The 19,363-nt window shown below is 46.0% G+C and overlaps 1 protein-coding gene across 2 annotated transcripts in view; it reads right to left on the reverse strand.

Moving 5' to 3' along the window:
- Nucleotides 1-18,777, reverse strand: part of TEX2 (testis expressed 2) — a 108,540-nt gene extending 89,763 nt beyond the window's left edge. The window contains exon 1 of one of the 2 annotated variants that reach the window (XM_067022202.1): nt 18,649-18,777. The gene's annotated coding sequence lies outside the window, so the exon portion shown is untranslated. The remainder of the gene's footprint in view (nt 1-18,648) is intronic. The other variant, XM_059046891.2, reaches the window with a different exon arrangement.
- Between the last annotated feature and the right edge of the window lie 586 nt (nt 18,778-19,363).

Below are 19,363 nucleotides of genomic sequence, written 5' to 3' on the forward strand. Positions count from 1 at the left end.
CTTGAAGCCAACTGGAGAGCAAGCAGGGAGATGCTCAGTCTGCTTTGAACCTCGGCCAAGAGGCAACTTCATCTCTCCTCCTGTTCTTGCCACAGGAAAACTGACAGTAAGAAAAAGAGGGCACTCAACCAGATAAGGCTAGATCGTTCTCTCCAAAGGTCACTGACACCCAAGTCCTGACTCTTCAAAAGATCCTTCAAATTAATCAGTCAAAATCTCTGCAAAGAAGTCTCACTGAATTCCATGGCCTCAAAGACAACTGTTATTCCCCCAAATTTGTTGCAGTAAAAATAATGGCAGGACTCAGCTCAAACGCTTCCTCCTCAGAAAGACCTTCTTGGCCACCTTCTCCTAAAAGAACAGTCTCCCCATCCCCTTATTCTCTTTATTTTTCAGAACATTGTGTTATATGGCTACTTACTTGTTTGCCCCACAGAATATATCTCTAGGTGGGCAGAATCATAGTTTATTCGCTGTTGTGTCCCCAGTTTTGTACAGAGTCGGCACTTAAAATATTTACTGGTTGAATGAATGAGTAAACACTGCATATAACACCTAAGTAACCTGTTCATCTCCTTTTTAGAAAATTCCATATAGTACAGAAGATAAATCAATTATATCATTTACAATTGAGTATCTTTTTAGAAATTGGGCATCAGGTTTTAGCTCCTGAATGTAACATATTACAACACTGTTGCCATGAGCAAGTGAGATCTAACTTAAAACCCAGATCATCTCTACTCAGTAATACCCTTCCCAGGAATACAGACCTTCCAAGTTGAGGACTGCAGGCATGATCCCTCTCCTGTCACAGGACCACTCTGTACAATGTTGTTTCTGCTCAGAAAACGCATTTCTTTTAGGAAACTGAAATTCTAATCTGGATGCTGTGTCAAAGGTAAGGATCCTTCAGGAAAAGGGGGAATACTGAGTGGTGGTGAGTACTTAGACCTTGATGGCATAAATAAAGGCTCCTCTGCAAGTCACCATCCACCAGGGGTTCAGAAGTGGAAATCAAAGAGCTGTTGCCACCAGCAGGACTGCAGACCTGTGGCTTCAGGGCCGGCCCTTGTGTCAGAATCACCCCACTCCCAGCTTGTCTCATACGGGAGGGCCGTTGGGAAGTGCAGCAGACGATTTGAAAGCAGGACACAAATCCAATATATGCAGTTTTCTCAAGGTACTTTCTTAAAAACATATTCTCAAATGGGAGAATTCTGAAATCATGTTATGCCATAATATATCAGGCAATGCCTCCTTTAAAACTAATCTAACAAGTGATTTACTTAACAAATTAACTTCAGGTTCTACAAACCCACTGGGTCAAAGGCTATATCAGTCTTTACACTCTAAGGGAAAAGACATATAAATAACCAGGGAAATAAATGCAGATTTGGCTGATTTTCCACATAACAAAACTGCCCTTAGACAAAAAGAACCTTCTCCCCAAAGCCCCTAATGGAAAATACTGGGCCCCAGCTCTGGAGGGGAGTAGGGAGCTGCACCTTCCAGAAGCACTACTCTCAGATCATACGACTTTCTCAGAATGAGGCCTGGCTGCAGGTTCCAGCCCTGCTCAAACTTACTGTCCAACAACCCACAGGGTACATTTTCAAGCAAGAGCCTGAACCCTCCAATGAAAAAATTGTGTACCAGCAGCAAACTCCTTTCTAAAATTCTCTCCAAAAACTTGCATCTTATTGTAAATCAATTACTGTCTACATGCAATATTGATCTGTGTGTACATGTGTGGTTTTCTAGAGAGCCCTCATAGTGTTCAGAGGCTCAAAAGGGGTGTATGTCAAAAGAAGTTAAAACACCACTCTTTTAAAGGGTGGTGAAACTTTTTCCTTTGGATTATTTTGGGAAACCAAAGTTTCTCAGAGCTGCCTCTGGTTTCTATCAAGCTGGGAACTGTCTGGAGTCAAACACTTTTTCCCAGGAAGAATACGAGGAATCCGGAGGACCAGCTGCCACACTCCTTTTGTGGGTGCAGATCCCTCACACTCCCAGGGTACCCAACGACAGCCTGCCGGACCTCACTGTTCATGCAGCCTCTGAGATCGAGACAGTAAGTCAGCATGGTCTCCACTTAGGATGCTGATTCTTGAATTTGCTTTGGACTCTTGGATGTTGGCATTTTTCACTGCAAGGCTGTGACACTTCATAATAACTGTTTTTTCTCAGAAACACATTATTTTATCCAGCTTCCTAAGAAAGATCAAAATTAATGTTGAGTCTCCAATGCTTCAGAACATCACTCAAGATGCAGGGCACATCTCCATAGAAACTTTCCTCCTGGGCAAGTTTTTTCTTCAACTGAGCGTTTCTACATCAAAAAGTAACCCTGAAGTCACTGTTCCCACTGATCTCTGGCTCCCTCAACACACTGTGTCCTAGACATTTAAAAATTTTCAACATCCTGTAAGAATTAATACTTGTACATCCCCCCTTCTATTTATAAAAATTATTTTTTATTTTTGTTTTAACAAACTTGCTCTCTATGAGCTTTTTCTAACACGGAAACTAAATATCATATAAATTTAAATATCCTACAGATTACATGAACTCTCCACTCCCACCAACCCTGGCTGCTGGACCCACAGTGATCACACATTCTTTGTTCCTATAAGCCAGGGAAGAAAGTGACCTTGTTACTCTCAAATATCACTCTCATTTCAAGTCCACCCGATTACCACTGTACTTTCACATATATGGCAATTTTTTGGCCTTTCTTCCAAAATGTGGCCAAAGGTACAATAAAAGGCTGAAAATGACTATTTTTCTGCTTGCTCTCCTGGACTACAATCTCCCTCTACCATTTTTTCTAAACCAAAAGGTACCATTGTATTTGGAAAATAATAAACTTTAGAGAAAGGTACCTTTTGCTCTTATTTCCAGAATGACTACATGCACAGAAGGAGAAATTACAATATGCTGAGAAAACTTCAAAATAATTTCTAATTCTGTTTGCTATAATTTGACAACTCTATCTTAAGAGTCTAGAAAAGATACCATTGTGAGATGTGTCAAAGACATTAACCTAATTGAAATCTATATAAATGGAATACTCAGTTCCTTTTCAAGTCACATAAAAGCACATACAGGGCTTCCCTGGTGGCGCAGTGGTTGACGATCCGCCTGCTGATGCAGGGGACACGGGTTCGTGCCCCGGTCTGGGAAGATCCCACATGCCGCGGAGCGGCTGGGCCCGTGAGCCATGGCTGCTGAGCCTGTGCGTCTGGAGCCTGTGCTGCGCAACAGGAGAGGCCACAACAGTGAGAGGCCCACGTACCACACACACACACACAAAAAGCACATACAGACCAGAGATCCTTCCTATTAAATCAAGGGGGGGGTGCGATGCCTGTAAAGTACATGTCACCAAAACAGTAAATATTTTAGCCTCAAAATACCTCAGCCATCTATCATGGTATATATATGTAAGCGCTGGTCTAGAGAGCTTCACACGCTGACATACAAGCGAAATATTGAACAGTGCTCCTTTTTAAAAAATCGAAGGCAGGAAAAGCAGATGTGTTCTATTCATCTAGCTGGTTTTCACTCCCAAGTTTTTGTTTTCCACACGTTTTATTGTTTTCTTTAAATACACTAGACCTTTCACTTCTCTGTGTTCATGGAAAGGAAAAGTGGAATGGATAATCCCAAACAATTGATTTGGGAATGCACTGCAATTTTTGGTAGCTCTCCATTAACACGGGCCTGTGTCAGAGGAGGAGGGATGTAAACCGACTAGAGTCACAGGCACAATGGGGAGAAGGAAAGCCAGCTGAAGGCTTAGAGACTGGCAAGAAATAATCCACCCTCGGGAAACTGAAAGCGAAGACCATAACTTTCTCTGTATTTAAAATCCAGAGTGCTGACTCTTCATCAATTTTAGATGAATTTCACAGTAGGTTTTTTGTAATTCCCAACAGCTTGCATTACTAGCTCATGAGGTGGCTCTATCAATTAAGAGGTCTGGTTTCCTGGGCAGAGCCTCCAGATCACATGCCCACCTTCCCGTGAAGGTGCTGTGCTGCCAAGGGGCTCACGGACCCTCAGAAGTAGCAGAAGGTCCTCCTCCAAAACCCCGTTCAGAGCCAGATCCCTGTGCCCCCAGAACACTGTGGGAGAAATTCCAAGAGGGGAAGAAACAAACTACCAAAGGTAGAAGATGACCATCTTTGACTGTAATTTAAATTTGACAGGGTTCTGTTATAATAAAGCACATCTGTCACCAGTGTTGTCTTATATATTGGCCTGCCCCTGGAAGAATGGTCTTTCTGAAAGCAACACCTTCTGTCTTTTCTGCCTCTGGCAAAACTGGAGTAAGGAATATAAAACAGAATCTTACTTTCACGAGCAGAGCTCACATCATAGGATACACATGAGGTCCACAAGGAAAGAAGGGAGCCAGTGACGGTGATGCCAGATGTGGGTTCCTGACCAGTCAGAGGCTGCAAGAGCAGATCGCTGGACTTCCAGGCTAGAAAGGGTGAGCTAAGACCCCAAGGCATTCCCCGGAGGGGCAGAGTCACAGGGTTGCGAGGACCAGACTCCCAGTCCTCTTTCTACTTCAGGGTCCCCTTTCTGGCGGCAGACAAGAATTACCAGACTTATCAGAAAAGCCCATGAGAGGGAACAGATTAACTTAGAATGCATTAAGAAAAAAAAAATGGAGGAGGAGGAGCAGATGGTATAAAAGAGATAAACCCAAGAAAAATGAAAAGAGAAGCCCTGTGAGAACTTCGGCGCGGCGACTGGGTCACCGATCAAAAGAAACTGACTAAGGAAACCAAGGAGAAGATATCATGGTGCAAGATACCTGGCTCAGAGGACAAGTTTATCCAGTGTTGTCCCACAAAGGATAGCTTAAGGATTTGAGGAGGGGCAAGAGGCCAGTAGTGAGGAAAGAGAATCTCAGGGGTCCAGGGATAGAGAGCCTGGCATGATGACTGGTGAGAAGCCAGGCTTGCACGCATGGACTCCCACCAGCTAGGACCCTGCAGCCCTTGCTCTAGGTTCTCCCCCTACTGTGAATCGGTCCCTCCATTCTAAAAAGCTGGCTTCAGAGCTTTTTAGACGAGACATAAACTTTAGAGCTGGAGTTCTTCTGTAACTTAGCCTGATGAACATCGAAGACCCCACCCCACTGCCACCACTGTCACTGCCACTGCAGCCAAATGCACATACACAAATACCCACAAGATTTCACATTCAACTTGCGGGAAGACAAAGACTTCTCCCTTCCCCTGCTCAAAGTTAAAAACCCTGACTGAAAGAACTCATTGCATTGTTTTGAGCAAGAGGGTGGTGTTTTGATCCACACCCCTTTGGATGGTGGCTGTGTGGGCTGTAGGCAGTCCCGGCAGGGCAGGAGACAGAGAGCAGGGTCAGGTCCTGCTCTAGGAAGATGACAGTCATCTAGGGCCTCCCAAAGCTTCTCCAGGATTTTCACTCCTGGAACCAAGACGTTAATGAGAAAATAGCTGGTTACCTTCTAGACACTCCACAAATAACCAAAAAATCGAAAAACAAACGAAAATTCCAAAACATAAAAGTGCTTACCTAAGTTAAAAAAGAAAGAAAAACTGGCATGTTGACTTATAAACCATTAACCCGGGAGAAAAGAATCTAACTAACCACTTTATAATTAAGAATTTATCATGTTTAATGTTATTCAAATACCTGCTTTAAGACTCTTCAAAGGCCTTCCTTAAAAGGAATGGCAAAGTGGGTAAGGACTTCCTTTAAGAGATTCACAGAAGACTGACTCTCACTGCAAGAGTCTGGACATGCTCACTGACAGTCCCCAGGCACAGCCACTGTCTTCTGAGCAGTATCATTTGCTGAATGCTCAAGGGATCACTGGAGAGCCAGCCCATATTAACTCACTATGGGGATAACCTATTTGACAAGCCCTTTCTCAAGCCTCAAAGAATCTGGTTTGAAATCATCACGGTGGTTGGATGAGCGGTTCCAAAGCCAGTTTCCAGGCTTCCTGCTCGTCTGGCAGGGCCACTCAGTCCCTTAGCAACAGCATCACACCACTGAGAGATATTGATGTAAGCCCTACAACCACAGGCAGGAAAAGGAACCGACAAGCCTGAACCACATACCTGCCCCTGCCTCATCGCTGCAAAAACAAGAAACCAAAACCTCTCATTCCCATTTTAAATACCAATTTGGTCACCTGTATAAAAGAACTCCTAAAACAGAAAATGTGGCCAAAAAATACTCCTTTCTTCCTTAGCTTGAGCACCCATCTCACTCAACACTAACCAATCAACAGTGCCCACCTGCTCTGTGCTTACTCAGCACGGAGGTGGGTAAGAGGCCAGGGGACCCCGCTGCAGTGCTTGGGAGGAGCCCAGGAGGAGCAGGTCAGCATTTCTGGGAAGGGAAATGGAAGTTACCAGGCCAACTCTGACAGATAACACAAAATGTCAAAAATTCTTATCAGACCCAGTAGAGCAAGGTTTCAGAAAACAGTTAAGTCTGCAATTTCTGGAAGATTTCTTCTAAGCTGCAGGTCAAAAAGTATGTACTTTAAACATGTATTACATTTTAATTTTTGAGATTAACACTCTGGCATTATAAATTCAAATAGTTGGAAGGACCTCTTGACCATCTGCCCCAGAAAACCCTGGGCCCTGTACTTGTTACCTGTGCTGTCAAAACAACTCATCACCTAATCCAGAAACTCAAATTGTGTTTCTTCCTTCCATGAGATTTTCGTACCACAGATCAGACCTCATGAAATAAAACTCACCACAGGCTATTCAGCCTCTGCCTACACACCTGCTGGTCACAGTCAAGCCTGAAGACAAAAGCTCGGCTGACCAAATGAGTTTGGTCTATGGCTCAGAGCATGATCAACAGTCATTTCTATTGGGAGTTTTAGCCTTAAAAAAAAAAAATTAATGTTCCTGCTTTACTATCAGGATCGAATTTCACTCATCATCTCCCCACACACATTAGCCTACCTTGGGAAATTAAAACAAAAGCGACTCCTTTCCCCTGGGTTTTCTACTACTCTTGACTTATTTTCCACTTCGATCTTGCCTGTGAGCTAGCCAGAGCTGGCAGCTCTGCCTTCCCTGAGGACAGCTCCCTTCAGACTTGCTAGCACAGGCACTGGAGTTTCAGCTCCTAACTCTGCGGGGTGGGGCCGGGCGGTAGAGGGTGGGAAACCAAGCAGGGGCCACATCAAAGTATTCACTGCCTTGGGCTAATGTTCCAGAGGTCATTTCTAACAGGCATCTGGATATTAAGGACACAACAATGGCTCCAGTTTCAGCTCAGGTGAGAAGGAGGTCCGTCATTTTTATCAAAGGAAGCAACAAAATAAGGTAGGAGATGCTCACCCCAGTGACCGCAGGGTGAAGAACAGGTGCTGTGGAGCCCGCCTCCCCTAAACCAAGCTCTCTGCCTGTTGCTAGATGCAGCCACAGGCCCCCTTGTCCTCTACGTGGCTTTACCCCATCCTCAACGTCAACCAGCTCTTCCTTATTTGTCATCATTAGGTCCAAGCAGGACCACCCCCCCACCCCGCCACACACACACACACACCTTCCCTCTACCTGCTCTCAGAGGTAAAATTATCAGCAAGGTAGGGTTAGAATCTACCACATGGTCCACTTTGCATGGAATTCACCTTAACAAACATCTGCTTGGTCTACTACACCTGCCGGGGGCGGGGGGCTCCTGTTTTAAAATCTGTCTATGAAGAAAAATCATTGCCCCTCAATCTGGCAGGTGGAGTCCTAAGGTGAAATAACCTGCCCTCTGCTCCTTCCATCATAATTAAAACACTTCCCATCAGCCTTCCATGATCAGGGCACACACAGTGAATCCCTCATAGGGTTTTCTTTTGGAGCCAGGTATACCCACACTACTTTGCTCTATTCTAACCCTCCCTCCGCCAGGTCATATTTACCTGGCTGTGCTGTTAAGGTTTCCAGGGCACGGAGCCATCACCTGCACACCCTCCGACAGGGGCATTCTCAACCAGCTCTGACGCTAGCTCCCACCTGGAGTTCCTAGGCTCCACTTCGGTGTCGACACTGCTGCTAAGTCACCCAGGTCTCTGAGGTCTCTGGTTCTGCAATTTTCCTGTCCCCTTAATATTCAGCTTAAAGCCTTCTTAACCAGGTTTGCAAGTCTCCCAGAAAACACCACTCTGGCTTTCATGAAATACCTCCCCTCTGGTTATCAGAGGCTCTGGTCTAGGGACCCAGCCCCTTCCTTCCAAAAATAAAAACAAAAACAAAAAACCGCGTTACCTAGGAAACCAGCTAGAGACATCCCATATCAGTTTTCTCTTTCAGAATCACAAGTTGTAGAAGAAATTTAACCACCGTCTCTGCCAAGTCCTTCCATTTCCTATTCAGAAATTCAAAGTTTCTGGTGAAGACCCAGGTTTCTCCTACGAGTCCCTCCCACGTGACAGGAGGATCTGATGAGCACCAGCAGGGCCCTCCCCTCAGCTAGAAGTCGGCTCAGGAAGAGGGCAAGTCTCCTCACCTGATGCAGGGTCAGGTCTAAACACAGCTGCCTCCATTCTTCCCAATAGCTGGAAGTCTCTTCCCAGACAAGGCACAACTAGAATTCCCTCCCACTGCAAATATGAACAGGGCAGAATCCTGACTCTCTAGAAAGAGAGGAAGACTACTACATCCCTGAGACTTCCCTGGTGGCGCATTGGTTAAGAATCCGCCTGCCAATGCAGGGGACACGGCATTCGATCCCTGGTCCGAGAAGATCCCACATGCCGCAGAGCAACTAAGCCTGTGCACCACAATTACTGAGCCTGCGCTCTAGAGCCCGCATGCCACAACTACTGGGCCTGTGTGCTGCAACTACTGAGCCCACGCGCTCTAGGGCCCGTGCTCCACAACAAGGGAAGCCACCACAATGAGAAGCCTGTGCACCACAAAGAAGAATAGCCCCCGCTCACCACAACTAGAGAAAGCCCACGCAGAGTAGCAAAGACCCAATGAAGCCAAAAATAAACAAAATTTTTTTAAAAAGACTACTACATCCTTGACTGTGGGCTGCATATGGAAGACTCCAACCCTGAGGTCTCAAATTGGAGACCCGTGCTACTAAGGACACACACTCAGTGAGAGTGATGCCTCCTGAGGGCTGGGATAGGAAGCCAGACAGGAGGGCCACCCTTGCAACTCTGCAGGCAAATGCCTTTCAAGCCTGTGACAAGGGCACAGACATACTTCTCTTGTAAGACAGTGCTAAACCCACTGGGCAGCTCCAACAATAGATTCACAAGGACTCTCCCCCACCCCCACCCTGGCCATTTCCCTTCCCAGGTTATTCTACTCTAAAAACTATTCAATCCTTCCAATAAATCCAAGTTTTAAAGAGCATTCTTCAAGTTCCTCCTTGTTCCCAATGTGCTTGCATTCACTCATTCATTCATTCACTCACCCAGCAAACATTTAAGAAGCTTGTGCAATGGGTCAGATACTGAGCTAGGCACTGGGTATATAAGAATGAGCAAAATCGACAAGGTCTCTGCCCTCCCGGAGGAAGGGGGAAAGCAGATGTCTCCTAAAGAATATGTCACAACAACAGTGAGAAGTGCTGTAAAGGACAAGAGAGAAAAGGGGAGCGAGGTGAGGGGGCAGAGCTGTTTCCTGAAGAGGGAGCAGAAAGGTGGTTCAGTTCCTGAAAGGCAGAGCTCCCTTTCAGCTGGGAGTGGAAAGGTGCCTGGACTATAATAAACCAGGAGGAGAGAGGCAAGGGCCCAGGGTGAAGCAGGAGGCAGGAGTGGCTGGATCACGCAGCACTTTTCAGACCAGGTTCAGAATGTGGCTCTTATCCTGGGAGCAACTGGAAGCCTTCCTAGGGTTTTGAGCAAGGACGTGACATGATTATATTGGGAATTTTCAAGACATCACTCTGGCTGCAGAGGGGTGAAGAGATTAGAAAGGAGAGGAAGCAGCTGTGGGGATAGGAGGGAGGCAGCTGCTGCAGTCTTCGAAGCCAAATGATGGTAGTTTGGACTAGAGTGGTGGCAGTGAAGTTGGCGAGAAAGAGAACCATTCAAGAGACGTTTAAAGGATGAAAATAAAAGCACTTGGTAACGCATGAGATAAAAGCCTGTTTGCATTTGCAGTGAAGATAAATGTCAATTACCTCCAGGAGAAAATACTGGCTGTATATACTCTGCAGCTCACTGGTATTACACATACTTCCTTTGGCAACTATTTTTCAGAATTTCTAAACAAATTTAAAGCTCTTCTTATTTGCTCTTAAACCTAGTCTTAAAAACTGTCATCGGGCTTCCCTGGGTGGCGCAGTGGTTGAGAATCCGCCTGCCAATGCAGGGGACACGGGTTCGTGCCCCAGTCCGGTAAGATCCCACATGCCGCGGAGCGGTTGAGCCCGTGAGCCATGGCCGCTGAGCCTGCACGTCCGGAGCCTGTGCTCCGCAACGGGAGAGGCCACAACAGTGAGAGGCCCGCGTACCACAAAAAAAAAAAAAAAAAAAAAAAAAAAAAAAACTGTCATCCATTTTTGAAACACATTTATTGAGCACCTACTATGTGCTGGGGATAGAAAGGTGATCAAGACAGCCAAGCCCTTGGCATGTCTCCTCTGAGCCTCTAAACCCCCCTGGCAATGAATGCAACTCCCAAGGCTGAGGTCACCCTACCTCCAGAAACCTTCACATGAGTCACTCAACAGACTCCTGTCTACCTCTCAGAGACCTTCCACAATGCAACAGCAGCACAAGCAGGGAGGTTCACTCCTTATTTCATAAGATCTGAGCCCCGGGAAACATCCCGCATCAAATCTAACTTCTCCAGGTGTCTGAGCTGCCAAAACCTTGCTCTTACAGGAAGACAATGAACCTCAAGAAGCAGTTCTTCCTTCTACATAATCAAACTCCTTTTCTCTAAAATGTACTCAGTTTGGGACGTACACGTGAACTGTGCTCTTCAATTTGTTGCCCAAGTTAGTTTGTGCTGGATTTTATCCTACCATAGAGATTGAACAGTGTAGCTCCAGGGTTTACAAAGCCATCAATGTGGCCACATAGAGCTATTTAACTGAAAATTAACTAAAATTAAAACTTCAGTTTCTCAGTTGCACTGGCCACCTTTCAAGTATTTGATAGTCACATGCCGCTAGTGGCCACCAAATTGATGGCACAGATGTAGAGGTGCTGCTACAGGGTTCTTTGCTGTTTGATTTGAATTTCCGCTTAAAAAAAAATACACAAAAGTTTAACATATGGAGACTTTCAACATATTAACTGTGTTCCCCTCGATTTTATAAGTGAATGCTATAATCTGAATTTAAATTAACATGCACCACAAAAATAGTGGGTTTTAGTTAGTTTCATAGTTCAGGCTTTCTGTATATTTAATTTGCCAGGAATGGTGAAGATAACCTTGTGATTCCTTGTGAGGAAGAAAGGGACCATGATTTTACAAGCCAATGTGGACAGAGACCATCTTACTCTTTTTACATATACCCTACACACTGCCCAATATAGTTGACATCCTCAGTAAATACACAGATTAATTGGTAATCTAATTTTGTGCCTACTTTTCATAATCAAGTCTATAAAGGGCTTGCAAGAAATGTTCATTTCAGATTTGGAATTTCAACTACTAACACCAGTCTTGAAATGATGCAGCATGCAGGAATTTTTTTCTCTCAGACCACATCTACCATGTGATTTTATATCCCAAAGATACATTTATATTGTGACAGAAAATCCACCAACAATGCTTCATATGTGAAACTATCTCGGAACAAGATTAGCAAAATGTTACTGAAACTGAGTGACAGAAACACGAGGCTCGTTATGTTATTCTTTCCTTTCGTGTATTCAAAATTTTTTTCCAGAATAATAGATCTTTTTTAAAAAAAGGACTAATGCAATTATATACAAATTCAATCGGTTCTAACAAATATTCTGTAGGGTAATTATAAACTTTGATATGGCTGGGTTCATAGTATTTTACCAAACCTCCCAAGCCAGGTCAAGAACTAACAAAGTCAGTGACTTGTTTTATGAAATTCTCCTCCTGTGTGATCGGAGGTGGGGTGGTTATGAGAAAGCACCACACCATGTCCCTTTGGGTGGGTTCTTCTTTCAGCAACTCAGAGCCATCATGCTTGATCACCTGATAATAAGGCCACTGGCCTCTGCCTCCTCTTATCAGAAAAAAAGGCTAAAAATCCACTTCCCACAGCCCAACACTAAAGCAGACACCTGCAGACAGAGGAACAATGCTTCCGGTCCCCCCTGACTTCAAGGTGAGCCTTGCACCCACTGCCGAGGCTCCAGGGCAAGCACTGCCCAGGTGCCGGCTGATGGTTAGCACGTTACAGGCTGTCCCACACCGAGCCACGGCAGGATGCCTCCAGTGGACTCCAGTGGATGTGCACAGGAGCCACTTCAGTCCTACCTACTGCCCTGTGGTTACTTTGCACACAGAATGATGGGAAATGTGGACCCAGAACGGAAGCTCATCCCCTCCAGGCCAAGTTCCCCACTGCCTGTGAGTCAGCAAAGCCTTGTAAGAAATTCCCAAGGTGCCTCAAGCAGTGTCTGGCTCTGAGCCCCAGCCCCTCCCCTCTGCCCTGTGATGCACCTGCCTTTCCCATCTTCATGCCCTCCTCGCCGCCCCCTCCTCCCCTGAAGCCAGACTTGCCACACACTGCTCCCTCCCTTGAGGTGCTCTTCCCAGCACTCCCAGTTGCTGGCTCCCGCCCTTTATTCTTTCTCAGGGCCTGTTCTTTTTCCTCAGAGGAAGGAGACTTCGCACTTATCACAATGTAATATATACAATGCACACGTCTGTTGACTTGTTTATTGTCTAGACTACATAATGTGCTATGTGCCAGCAAGGAACACATCTGTTTTGCTCCCCGTTGGATTTCCAATGCCAAGCACAACGCTTGGCTCCAGCAGACGCACAGATACTTGTTTAATGAGTGATAATCATTGTTCAGTCAGTCCTTTCAGCAGAAAGATTTTTAAATTTTATATTTCAACCCCCAAATGATAAACAGAACCATCTTGAGGAACACTGCTTAAAAGACAACATTAGGTGTAAGAAAGGACTTAAAATTGAGTAAGAGATAGGGTGGATAGCTAGTGGGAAGCAGCCCCACGGCACAGGGAGATCAGCTCAGTGCTCTGTGACCACCTAGAGGGGTGGGATAGGGAGGGTGGGAGGGAGACGCAAGAGGGAAGAGATATGGGAACATATGTATATGTATAACTGATTCACTTTGTTGTAAAGCAGAAACTAACACACCATTGTAAATCAATTATACTCCATTAAAGATGTTAAAAAAATTTTTTTTGGAAATTCAAATTATTAAATAAAAAAGAAATTGTAACCTGAAGAACAACTGTTATTAAATAAGAGCTTTGAACTTTAAAAAAAAAAGATTCCATATTGCCTCTTGCCAAACTCCTTGTAATGCTTAATTGTATTGTGTGAAGTGTCTGTGAGGTACCATTCATCAGAGGGATGCTAGGAGGTCATGAAAGCACAGAAACCCTGGGTTTCTGAGTGAGGTAGAGAGAGCACTGCAGTTGGTATTAAAAGACCTGTTTCCAGTCCTGGGGCTTTATCCTGTTATTATGTGTGTCTTGGGCACATCACTTCCCTACTCTGGAGCTTGAGGGTCTCTTCCAAAATGAGGAATTGATTTCTTAGTCTCCTCCCCACACTCCCTCCAATACAGTGTCATAGATTATGTGAGTTTATGAATCTTAGGATCTGAGAAATTAAATGGTTGAAAGGAAATGACTCCTGAAGTCTCAGGTGGATGTTTGTGCTAGTGCTTTTGTAAAGAGAAAAGAATGGGTAGGTGATAACCATATGAGTAACCATCATTTACGGAGACTTACGTGTGCACTGTTCCTACTTTTAAACCTCACATCATCCTATGAGTAGTAGAGACTAGTGTCAATCTTATTATAAGATGAGGTAACTGAGGTTACCTAGCTGATCTCCCTGTGCTATGTGGCTGCTTCCCACTAGCTATCCACCCTACATTTGGTAGTGTATATATGTCCATGCCACTATCTCACTTCGTCACAGCTTACCCTTCCCCCTCCCCATATCTCAAGTCCATGCTCTAGTAGGTCTGTGTTTTATTCCCATCCTACCACTAGTCTCTTCATGACATCTTTTTTTCTTAGATTCCATATATATGTGTTAGCATACAGTATTTGTTTTTCTCCTTCTGACTTACTTCACTCTGTATGACAGACTCCAGGTCTATCCACCTCATTACAAATAACTCAGTTTCATCTCTTTTTATGGCCGAGTAATATTCCATTGTATGTATGTGCCACATCTTCTTTATCCATTCATCTGTTGATGGACACTTAGGTTGCTTCCATGTCCTGGCTATTGTAAATAGAGCTGCAATGAACATTTTGGTACACGACTCTTTTTGAATTATGGTTTTCTCAGGGTATATGCCCAGTAGAGGGATTGCTGGGTCGTATGGTAGTTCTATTTGTAGTTTTTTAAGGAACCTCCATACTGTTCTCCATAGTGGCTGTATCAATTTACATTCCCACCAGCAGTGCAAGGGTGTTCCCTTTTCTCCACACCCTCTCCAGCATTTATTGTTTCTAGATTTTTTGATGATGGAATCTTGCATAGAACCTTGAGATGCTTTAAAATTCACGTATAAGAGTATTCACATCAGCCTACATTTCCAAACTTCTTATAAAGATAGTTATTTTTAACTTGGGATTTAAAGTTGACAAAGAACTTAATGAACAGGCAGGACAAAGAGAGCTGTCTGTCCATGGATGGTTAGCTCCTGAAGTTAATACTTCTCACGCGGACAAGAGTCAGCCAAAGGACAGAGCTTCACGCAAACTGAAAAACGTTCCTCCAGCCCACAGATCATGGATTACTGCCTGGCCTCCAAGTGGCAAATCTTACAAGATGCTCCCTAGCTTTCCCCAGAGCCACCTACCAGTTAACCATACGTTCTGTCATCCAACAGGAGCAACTGTTACTGGGCGCTCACGCTGTGCCAGGCACACGAGTGACTTCATGTAATCCTTACAACTACCGATAAAGAATGTACTACCGTGGTTCATATGACCTAGAACCCCATTGACTATGACACCATTATTTTATGTACGAAAAAGGAAGTTACTGCCAACTACAACTTAAGACCTCATAGATTATAAGATACTTTTCAGATATGTTAAGATGAGACAAACTGTACTGTCTTAGCATTGTTGAAATGTGAATATTGTCCCATTTACAGATAAAGAAACTGAGGTACACAGAGAGAGAAAATAATTGCCCAAGGTCACAGAGCTGTTACGTGGAAGCACTGGGATACAGACCTGGTAAGTTTGGTCAACTTTTCATGGCAGTAAACTCAAATTTCTTGAGAGCCACATGAATTACCCAAAAACACACCTGGCAGAGAGGCAGGACACAATGGTGCTAACTCTTGTTCCACCATGAGCACATTAACTGTGGCAATTCTCTGAACATCTCTGAACCTGACCTTTCATATGTCCAAGAGGCACTGTGCTAGACTATAATAAACCGCCATCCTTCTTCTGGGAAAAGCAATGTGGTATGATGGAAAAAGCACATTTGGAATCAGAAAGTCCTAGACTGAAATTCTTGTTCCAGAGAATTCCCTGGTGGTCCCCTGGTTAGGACTCTGTGCCGAGGGCCTGGGTTTAATCCCTGGTGGGGGAACGAAGATCCCGAAAGCCATGCGGTACAGCCAATAAATAAATAAATAAATAAATCTTGTTCCACTATCTAACCAGCTTATCGCCCTGGGCAAGTTACTGAACTGCTCTGAGCCTCTGTTTCCTCTCCTGTAAATTGAGGCTACCAGCATCTATCTCACTTAGAGGGCTGCTCAAGGACGGGAAAGGATATATATACAAATAGAGAAAGCACACGACAGAGCTGGAATTCAACAAATGCTCTTTTCTGTACTAGCCACCTTCTGCTTTGGGACATAATCAAGTAACAAACAATTCCCTGTGACCTCAGCAATTCCCAAGTGGGACATTCAAGAAAGAATAAGGATCAGACAGGAGAAAGCAGACCCCGAGGGACACTCAGGCAAAGAAAATGAACTGGAAGCACCTGGAGGACAGGGACAGTTGATGAACTTCCAAACTTCTCAATAAACTGACAGGGGAAAGGGAAAAAAAGAGAGAACTTAACACTATCAAAAGACACTGATCAATAGATATGAGGATGAAGAGATACCAAACCTGACACAGAAAACCAGTCTTGGAAGATTCAGTTTGATACCAAAAGTGATCTACAGCAGGAAGAATTTCCCCATTGTTCTGTTTTGTTCTTACTTAAGTAATATTCTGTGCATGTCTCCCCTTTCTTCAAGAGCTTCAGAAAATCCTCAGAAGAGCTTTGACTTGGAGGGAAGGTGAATCATATGGATGTAGATACAAATTCTTGACCTGTTTTTTTCTCCATCGTACCCATAATGCCTCAAAGTTTCTGGCACACAGCCAACTCTCAACAAAAATTAGTTGAGTGAATATTTTTTGACTACATGCCATTTCACTTTGACCAAAACTGCAAAACATCCTATATATTTATTCTACCTAAAAGCCTAATAATCTTTCCTACTTCTTTTCCAGAAGCATTCTAAAACCATACTCTAATACACAAACAATACATTTGGCGAAAGCTATTTCTCCAGTCCTCTCACATGATGACATTCTACCCGCTCTTCAAACCTCCAACAAGGTCCAGGCCCCTCAGCCCCACCAAACCCCTGCACTTTCTCTTCCCCCTCCTCTGTCCAGCCCTCGGGTGCCTTGGCAGTTGTCTCAATTACCACCATCATCTGAACTGAATCAGTTTGTTAATCTCCTTCCTCTCAGGCACAGCACGATTCCTGGAGATAAATGTGCATGCAAGTCAAGTTCACCCACAGTCCTCCATACACCCCCTACCCATCCCCATCCCAGCCTTCCCTGACACTCCCAGAGAGGCCCAGTGGAAAAAACAAAAAACAAAAACATATGGCAAAAATCCCACCCTACCCCCATCACCTCAGGAGGCTGCTTGTTTTCCGTAAGTTTAGACCAATCACCAACTTTTAGAAGAATTTGAAAGAATCCTGAAATGATTTAAGGGTTGGGTAAGAACTGATAGAAATGGCACTTTTGCTCTTTCAATACCTCCTAGGAGATAAGCTTCACTGTGTCACTGAGCTCTAAACCCACAAACCTAGACTCCTGGGAATTCCCTGGCAGTCCAGTGGTTAGGACTCTGTGCATTCACTGACCAGGGCCCCGGTTCCATCCCTGGTCTGGGAACTAAGATCTCACAAGCTGTGCATCGAAAAAGAAAAACCGACAAAAACCTAGATTCTGCAAACATTCCCTATCCCAGAGTTCAAGGATTATTTGCCCCTCCATTTTTCCTTGTTGGTTTCCATATAAAAGTCACTCATTGCTTCCCTTCCAGCTTACATCAGGCTCCTGAAAGGACTCCTTTAAATGCTTTGATGAAAACCATCAAAACATGAGAAAGGCTCGTTCTATTCAATTCCTGTGCAGAGCAGCCCTGGCCAGTGTCAAGACCCAGAACTTCAAACATGAATATGGCACCACCCCTGTCTTCATGGAGCCCACGCTTTTCCTCCAACTCTGAAAAAGTATGCCCTCCCTGGGAAGCGTCTATTAAGACGTAGTGACAAAGTACTTCACAGCTTTGGAGGAAGAGCGAGGGTGGAAACAGACTTTGCCCTTACATTGGCTGCCGTGTAACCATAACAACCGATGGTTTAAGTAACCATCAACCCACCTAGGGGCTAAGTTTTCCAAAAACCATTTTCAAAAGGGGAAAACTCCCCTGCACCGACTCCCGCGTCAGCCGTGCATTCTCGGCAGCGTGCGAGGCGCAGCTGAAGCCGACGGTTCAGTCCATCTCCGGTCCCACTGTTTCATTCGTGTGCTCGCCGGCAGAACAGCCTCCGCCGTCACACCCGAGCTCTGGGGCAGGGCACCTGGCATTAGGCCTCAGCCCAATGTCACTTGTTAACCTTCCAAACCCCGAGCTTTCGGGACGCCGCCGCCTCAGGTCTAAGGCACGCAAACCACCCAGTGCCTCCCACGATTTCCATAAGCTAGAGAAAAACAACCCGAGGCGCAGAGAGCCTCTAAAAGATCCGCGTAAAAGTAACTGCGGTTCTCGACTTCCAGGCATTTCGCAACGTGAGCGCTGGGGGCGGCAGGAACCCGGGGCCCCATTCACAAAATTACAAGCTGTTTTCCCTTAGTTTGCTTGTGGACGGTCCTCCCCGGACGGGGCCGAGCCCGAAGCCCGTGGACCGCAGGCTGAGGGGACCGGCCGGAGGGCACCTCCGGCGGGGTCAAGCCCAGACCGCCCCACACCGCCCCAAAGGAAAGAAAGGTGCGCCCGGGGGCGTCGCGGGTAGGCGTCCCTGTCAACCTAGACTGTGACAGCGGGGCGGGGCCCTGTGGGGGCCGGACCCCCGCGCCCCGCCGCGCCAACGGCCGCCGACCCCCGACCGTACCCCGGACCCTGAGGAGCCGGAGCCTTCTCGGCGGGCGTTCCCTCCACCGCCCCACCCGGCACCGGGAGCGCTCACCCCGGATCCACTGGCTGCCTCATTGTACTGCGCCGGCGCCCGTGCTCCACGGCCGCCGCGGCTCCCGCTACGGCTCGGGATCCGGCCACCTTCCTGCCGCCAGCCCGCCCCCGGGCCACCGGCCGCCCCGCCCCGCCGACGGACCCGCCCCGCACCCGCGGCGGCCGCCACCAACCACAGGGTGGCGGGGGCGGAGCAGGCCGCGCGCCAGGCCCGGCCAATCCAGCCCTCTACAAGTGCGCCGAGGAGCGGCCGCGGAAATGGCCGGGCGATTGGTCAGGTCTGTTAAAGGGGCCGCCGCCCATGGGGCTGGGGAGAGGGGCGGCGGCGGGGTTACCAGGGAGAGCCTGGTGTGGGAGAGGTAAGAGCTTCTCTTCTCTCCCAGCCTGGCAGCAGCGCTCTCCCCAGCACTTTGCATATTAATTTCCTCTTCCTGCAGCCTAGCAACAAGTGGAGACAGAACTTGCCTCTGTCAGAAGGAGAAACTGAGTCTCCGAGAACCAAGGGTCTCCCGCTTGACAAATTAACTCAGATTTGGGTTTAGAGGGCAGTCAGGCAAATCTGTTCCCGTCCAATCCCAGAAATTGACTTACAAAGACACATTCTCAGCATCACCCTGGAGGATCTTTTTAAACATTTTTAATAGACATTCCGTGTGTCTGGAATGGGACTGGGGAAAGTATGCATTTTTCAACGCCCCTACCCTGAGGCGATT

The sequence above is a fragment of the Kogia breviceps genome, chromosome 19 (genome assembly GCF_026419965.1).
Source record: "Kogia breviceps isolate mKogBre1 chromosome 19, mKogBre1 haplotype 1, whole genome shotgun sequence".
Taxonomy (NCBI): domain Eukaryota; kingdom Metazoa; phylum Chordata; class Mammalia; order Artiodactyla; family Physeteridae; genus Kogia; species Kogia breviceps.